The sequence below is a fragment of the Pantherophis guttatus genome, chromosome 4, assembly GCF_059756535.1.
Source record: "Pantherophis guttatus breed Tessera chromosome 4, ASM5975653v1, whole genome shotgun sequence".
NCBI lineage: Eukaryota > Metazoa > Chordata > Lepidosauria > Squamata > Colubridae > Pantherophis > Pantherophis guttatus.
In genome coordinates, this window is record NC_142066.1 from 157,652,432 (window position 1) to 157,659,587 (window position 7,156).

A 7,156-nucleotide genomic window follows, 5' to 3' on the forward strand; every position below is an offset into this window, starting at 1 on the left:
GGCCTACTCATAGTGCCATCATTAAAACAATGTCATCTAGTAGTTCCAAGGGAGAGAGCCTTCTCTGTGGGGGCACCTACTCTTCGGAACAAAATACCCCCTGGAATACGAATAATCCCAGATCTTTGTACTTTCCGACGTGCCCTGAAGACCTTTCTGTTTCAACAAGCAGGGCTAGCATAAACATCTAAATTCTATGCCAAGGTCTTAGCAGGTACACCAAGTTGACTCAATTTATTATTTACTGTTTAAAAAAATAAATAAATTATTATATGTATATGAAATCTTATTCTGTTCACCGCCCTGAGCCCTTCGGGAGAAGGGCGGTATAGAAATTCAATAAAGATATATATATACACACACATATATATATATGTGTGTGTTTCTTTTAGCCAGGTTTCTCCTACGTAACCAAGATTTTTCTTTCTACAGCCCTAGCTCAGTAGAGTCACATCCACTCGATTCTGGGCTTTTTTTTTCTTCTGGCAGCCAGCAGGCCCTATGCATAGGGCAGCATAGGGCCTGCTGGCTGCCAGAAGAAAAAAAAAGCCCAGAATCGAGTGGATGTGACTCTACTGAGCTAGGGCTGTAGAAAGAAAAATCTTGGTTACGTAGGAGAAACCTGGCTAAAAGAAAAACACACATAAAACCTACGAAAAGGAAGAAAAAATTAAGAATATATATATACACACACACACACACACATACAAACACCTACAGACATGTATATATAAATATATTTTATGCATCTTTGTGTTATTAGCCTATTTTAGGAAAAAAAAATCAGTTTTAAATTCTGCATTCTCCATTTTTTCCTTCAAAAACGATTTTAAAAAAAGCAGTATTGATCTAAAAATGCACTGTAACAGGTCGAGATTTCCCCAAATAGATTATAATGGACTATAATCCCCCCTCTGGCCCACCGCCCTTAAAGTCCAAATTGTGTTGTGCTGTGGGTTTTCTTTGTGTTACACAACCCATGTGACACCATTCCTGTCCTGGCAACCTCATTTCACAAGAGGATGCACTATCAGGGAGGCGTCCAAAAGGGAAACCCGCAATACACAACAACACAGCTGAGTTGCAAAATTATAATTCACTCTCTCGCTAGTCCTTTAGATCATTTAGCAACCGGCTACCGGCCCTCGCACCTATGACTGTCACAACATCCCTTTTGTGGGATCAAAGTTTGGTGTGTATTGACAACATTTCGGCTGTTAATCTGGGCAATTGCTAAGTGAGCTTTTCTCCATTTTACTACCTTTCTTGTCACCGTTAAGTGAATCAATGCACTTGGGAAAGTTGGGAACACGGTTGTTAAGTGAATCGAGCTTCCCCATGGACTTTGCTCATCAGGTCACAAAAGGAGGTTCACATGACACTGGGATGCTGTGACCGTCATAAATACGAGTCAGTGCCCAAGCGTCTGAGTTTTGTTCACGTGACCCCACGGATGCTGTAACGGTCGTAAGTGTGAAAACCAGTCACATCGCTTTTTTTTTTTTAGCACCACTGTAATTTGGAACATTATAACTAAATGAACCGTTGCAAGTCAAGAGCTTTCTGTATTTCATGAAGAAACAAAATATACAATCTCTGCTGTTAGCTATTCACAGCACAGCCAGTCCTCGACTTAACAACAGTTCACTTAGTGACCGTTCAAAGTTACAACGGACCGAAATAAACTGGCAATATGACTGTTTTTCACACTTAACAACCGTGGCGTCCTCCCCATGCTCACATATACCAAAATTCGGATGCTTGGCCACCGACCCATATTTATGACAGTCGTAGTTACCCGGGGGGGTCATGTGATCCTCTTTTCACGACCTTCTTCGGAGGAGCAGAAAGTCAGATTGGCTTAACGGCCATCTCACTTCGCTTAAGGACTGTAGGGATTCGCTTAACAACAGCGGTGCAAACAGTCGTAAAACAGAGCAAAGCTCCGAGGAGCCAAGTCAAGGGGGAAGTCAGATTCACTGAATAACTCATTTAACAACAGCAGGGATTCACTTAACAATGGTGGCGACACAGGTCGTAAAACGAGGCAAAGCTCCCTTCACAAATGTCTCTGTTAAGAGACAGAAATATTGGGCTCAACCGCGGTCGTAAATTGAGTACTCCCTGTACAGTTAAGCCAAGAGACCAAAGACCCCATCATCCTCCTCCCCCTAAAAAATTCATGTCTTTGTTTCTATTTATCTATCTATCCACCTGCCTGTATCTATCCATTCATCCATCCATCCATCCTGGCAGTCCTCTACTTACGATAGTTCACTTAGTGACCGTTTCAAGTTAAGAGGGCACAGAAAAAAGGGACATAGCACCATTTCCCACAGGTAACGACTGTCGCGGGATCAAAATTCAGATGCTCGGCAACCGACTCGTATTTACGAAGGTCGCGGTGGCCCGGGGCGGAGGTGTCCCGCGATCCCCTTTTGCGACCTTCTGAGGAGCAGAAAGCCAGATTCGCTTAACGACCGTGTCAGTGGCTGAAGAACTAACTCTGGTTGCGCAATCAAAATTTGGACGCTGGGCAACCGACTCGTATTTACGATGGTGGCGGCATCCCGTGATCCCCTTTTGTGATCTTCTGACGAGTGGTGGAGACGGATTCGCTTAACAACTGCAGGGATTCATTTAACAACGGTGGTGAGAACGATTGTAAAACAGAAGCGAAGTACACTTCAAACATATCTCAGCAACATAAGTTTTGGGCTCAATTGCGGTCGTAAGGTGAGGACTAACTGCAGGATTTGCTCTTATTTTGTGGCTTTTTGCTCGGGAGAGGAGGACATCAGCAAAGGTGCTGCAGAGAAGGTTCTGAGGTTGTAAAAAGGAGTTGCTTTTGCCATTTTGTGATGGATCGACACTCCCATTGTGCAATTTGTTTTTCTCTGCCCCAGGAAGAGAACCCACCACGTCTCTTCCTGGAAAGGATGAGTTGCAGATTGAGAGTTGGGGGACGGGGACACAGCGGCTAATGAATGGGGAAGTTGAAATTGCACAGAATAACCCAGCTGGAAGGGAACTTGGAGGTCCTCTAGTCCAACCCCCTGCTCAGGCAGGAGACCCTTGCCCCCCCCTCCTATTCTCTACAAATCCCACTTTCTTCTACCACTGATGATGTTACCTAGTTGGAAAAGGAAACATCTGCAAGAAAACTACCAAGCTCAGAGAGCACCAAGGACCTCACAGTCCTCCTCCTCCTCCTGTCTGCAAAACCCATCTCCTTCTAGCACTGATAATGCTCCTTAGTTGGGTCACGAGACGTCTGCAAGAAAACCGCCAAGCTCAGAGACCGAGGAGCTTCCCAATCTTTTCTATCTGAAGTGATTTTAAAAAGAAATCTGAAGAAAGCAAAAGAGAGAGATGAAACTTTTTCCCTGGGTGAGGATAAGGAAGGATGGACAGGCGGGGGCGTTAGGCTACCTCAGCACTAAACACATTTCCCATTTTGCTCCAGGTGGAAAGGTGTGCCAGGCCTCTCCCCAAAAGTGGCTGTTTCCTTCGTGCGCACAGGTGCGTCCTGTTTTCCAGTAGAAGGCAAAGTGTCCCAGACAGCAAATTCTGGCTTTTTAAGAAGAGTGGGTTCAGAAGAGATTGAAATATTATTTGCCTGAAATGGTGTCAGGTTTCCCGTTTTAGGAGCGGGTTGAACTAGAAGACCTCCAAGGTCCCTTCCAACTTTGTTATCTGGAGGAGGAGGACGACTGTGGGATCCTTGGTGCTTGCTGAGCTTGATGGTTTCCTTGCAGATGTTTCATGACCCAAGTAGGGAACATCATCAGTACTGGAAGGGATGGTATATAAATTGAGAGTACACCCCCTTTCCTTCTAGACCAGATCATGTTCCCTAGTTGGGTCATGAAACGTCTGCAAGCAAATCACCAAGCTCAGAGAGTACCAAGGACCCCATAACCTTCCTCCTCCTCTCTACAAAACCCCCTCCCTCCTAGCACTGATGGTGCTCCTTAGTTTCCGACCGTGTCACTTAGCAACAGAGTTCCGAGATCACAATTATCTTTCTGAAGTACCAGACTGTCTGTGTTACATAAAGAGTGGGGGGGGGGGGAGGGGAGAGAATCATAGGAAAATTAAAATGTTCAGATCCTGGCTCCTTACAATTTTGGACGTTAAAACTAGAAAAAAAACACTGTGGTTTCGCCCCAAGCAATCCTCAACTTATGGCCGTTCATTTAGTGACAAGTCAAAGTTGCATCGGCATGGAGAAAAGGGACTTAGGACTGTTTTTCACTGATGGACTGAAGAACCACAGAGATTCGCTTAACAACCATGGCCAGAAAGATCGTCAAAGAGAGCAAAACTCCGTTAGCTAATGTTTCACTTAACAACATAAATTTGGGGCCCCATTAAGGACCACATAAAGATGAGAAGAAAAATATAGGAAGATTAAAATGCCTCGTCCTGCATGAATATCCACTCAAGTTTCCTTATAAATTTGGACATTAAAAATACCACGGTTTCTACAAAAAGCTGTCCTGGACTTACAACCGCAACGTAACTCCAAAATTTCTGTTGCTAAGGGAAACATTCCTTCAGGGAGTTCTGTCCCATTTTACCACATTTCTGGCCACTGTTGTTCAGGGAATCCCCGCAAGTTGTTAAAATGAGTTATCCAAAGCTCACAAAAAAGGTGGGATCACATGACAACCCCCCCCCCCAGGAGACACTGAGACCATTGTAAATATGAGCTGGTGGCCAAGCATCTGGATTTTGATTGGGGGACTGCTGCGATGGTTGTTAAGTGTAAAAAATGGTGGTAAATCACGGTTTTCAGTGCCGTTGGAACTTTATGTGGTCGTTAAATGAGTCATCATGAAGTCGAGGACTCCCTGAAGAAAAAATGCTATGGTTTCTGCATAAAATATACAGATTAACTCCAAGCAAATATCATCTGAATGTGGCAACCAGTTAAATTCCAATCAGGGAGCTAAATATATCAAATTATGATAAAGAGATTTAAGGCAGAGCCGGCCTCTGTAGATGAAAAGAGAAATAAAAACCCACAAAAAATAATTAAAATTAGAGGAAAAGACTTCATAGCTATTTCTATTTTGGCAACCTAACAATTAAAGGCCAGAAATAGAACTAAAAAACACACATCAGCGATGCAACTTCGAAAAAAGGGACAAAAAAGGATAAAACACTTTACTTACAAATTTTAAAGGCGGCTTGAGCAGAAATGGTTGAAACATTTGAGCTAAAAAGTAAAAATTGATCAGGTAAAAACTAAAAATTGATCAGTGGAGAAACAAGCAAGGAAAAAGCTAGGTACCTCAATTTACAACTGTTCGTTTAGTGACCATTCCAAGTTATGATGCCACTGATAAACGGGTCTTATGATAGTTGTTCGCATTTACGACCGTCACAGCATCCCCATGGTCACGTAATTGAAATTCAGACGCTTGGCAACAGGCACGTACGGGTAGGCCTCGACTTATGACAATTTGTTTAGCGACGGCTCACAGTTACAAGGGCCCTGAAACAAAGGGACTTTTTTCTCTTTCTCTAACTCAAAGCCACTTGCAGACATTACACAACAGCAGTGTTAAGCATAGAATCATTGTAAAACAGGGCAAGCTTTACTCACCAAGGCGGAGGTCCCAACGTACCAGCCTCAGCAGCGTTCCCACCACCTACGAAGGCTATACTATACCCCAAGGAGGGAGGAAAGAAGATTTAGGTGGCAGGACTGGTTCCTATCAATCCCAGGGTGACTTTCGGGACCGAAACCTGGTTTATGAGGTGTGGATAGAAACCCAGATAAGCTGCCCAGAGGCGCTTTGGAGAGGCAGGTGGGTGGCAGGTGGGTGTGACTATACCACACATAAACATCTAAACCATCTTCCTTCTATCATGTTTCTCTCATCTATTATTTAATCTATCTTCTATCCATCCATCCCCTATCTAATCTGTCTTCTTTCTATCTGAATCTCTTATCTTTTTCAACTATTATCTCTTTTAATCATCTATCATCTAATACAACCCCCTGCTCAAACAGGAGACCCTTACAGAAGGACAGAGTTGGAAGGGATGTCGGAGGTCATCTAGTCGAACCCCACTCCAGGAGGACACCTTTACGGAATGACAGTCTTGGGAGACACCTCGGAGATCATCTAGTCCAACCCCACTGCTCCACCAGGAGACCTTTACAGAATCATAGAATAACGGAGCTGGCAGGGACCTTGGAGGTCATCTAGTCCAACCCACTGCTTCACCAGGAGACCTTTATAGAATCATAGAATGACAGGCTTGGAAGGGGCCTTGGAGGTCATCTAGTCCAACCCCAATCAAGCAGGACACCTTTAAAGAATCAAGAGTTGGAAGGGGTCTTGAAGGTCATCTAGTCGAACCCCACTCAAGCAGGACACCTTTACGGAATGACAGTCTTGGGAGACACCTCGGAGGTCATCTAGTCCAACCCCACTGCTCCACCAGGAGGAGACCTTTACAGAATCATAGAGTGACAGGGTTGGAAGGGACCTCGGAGGTCATCTAGTCCTCTCAAGCAACAGACCCACAACCACAACTATACCCACCCCCAATTGTTCGTTCTGCCCGGCTGGGGAAGATGGGCATCGTGAGGTAACGAGGGGAGGGCGGGAAAAATGAGCGCCCCCCCACTTCAAGACGGGACGGCGGGGGACCATGGGCTTTGCAGTCCTGCCCTCCCCCCCCCGGAACAAGGAGAGACCCGACGGCCTTCGAAGCCTATAACGTCGGCTCCGGGAGAGAAGCCTCGGCCTCGGCCTCGGCCTCACCTTGACGGGGTTTGCCGCGTTAAACGGCCCGCTTCGAGCTTCTTCTCCGCTCCGGCGATTCTCCTCAGCCGTCGTTTCTGCTACATTCCCGCAGCGCCGGAAGTGGCTCGGCCGGAAGAGGCGGGATTCTCCGGACCGGTTTTGGAGAAAGCGGCGAATCCCGGGTTCGCGGGGACAAGATGGCCGACGGATGGGGGAGGGGCGCGCGAAAAGGACGACGGGAGTCGTAGTCGCAGGCCTCCCTGAGGCGTATCTCCCTTTTTTTTTAATCGGAGTTGCGGCGGAGGGAGAAGAAAAAGGATGAATTCGGGTTTACCGGGGTGGGATGGAGACGAGCACTCCCTAAACTGGGGCGTTTTTTCTTTCCTGAG

The 7,156-nt window shown here is 45.8% G+C and overlaps 1 protein-coding gene across 4 annotated transcripts in view; it reads right to left on the reverse strand.

The window, feature by feature from the left end:
- Window positions 1-6,936, reverse strand: part of LOC117673249 (adiponectin receptor protein 1) — a 41,743-nt gene extending 34,807 nt beyond the window's left edge. For 2 of the 4 annotated variants that reach the window (XM_087894273.1, XM_087894275.1), the window contains exon 1: window positions 6,786-6,936. The gene's annotated coding sequence lies outside the window, so the exon portion shown is untranslated. Of the gene's footprint in view, window positions 1-5,614; window positions 6,707-6,785 lie in introns of those variants that run through there. The other 2 variants (XM_087894274.1, XM_060683223.2) reach the window with 2 other exon arrangements.
- Window positions 6,937-7,156: the final 220 nt, after the last annotated feature.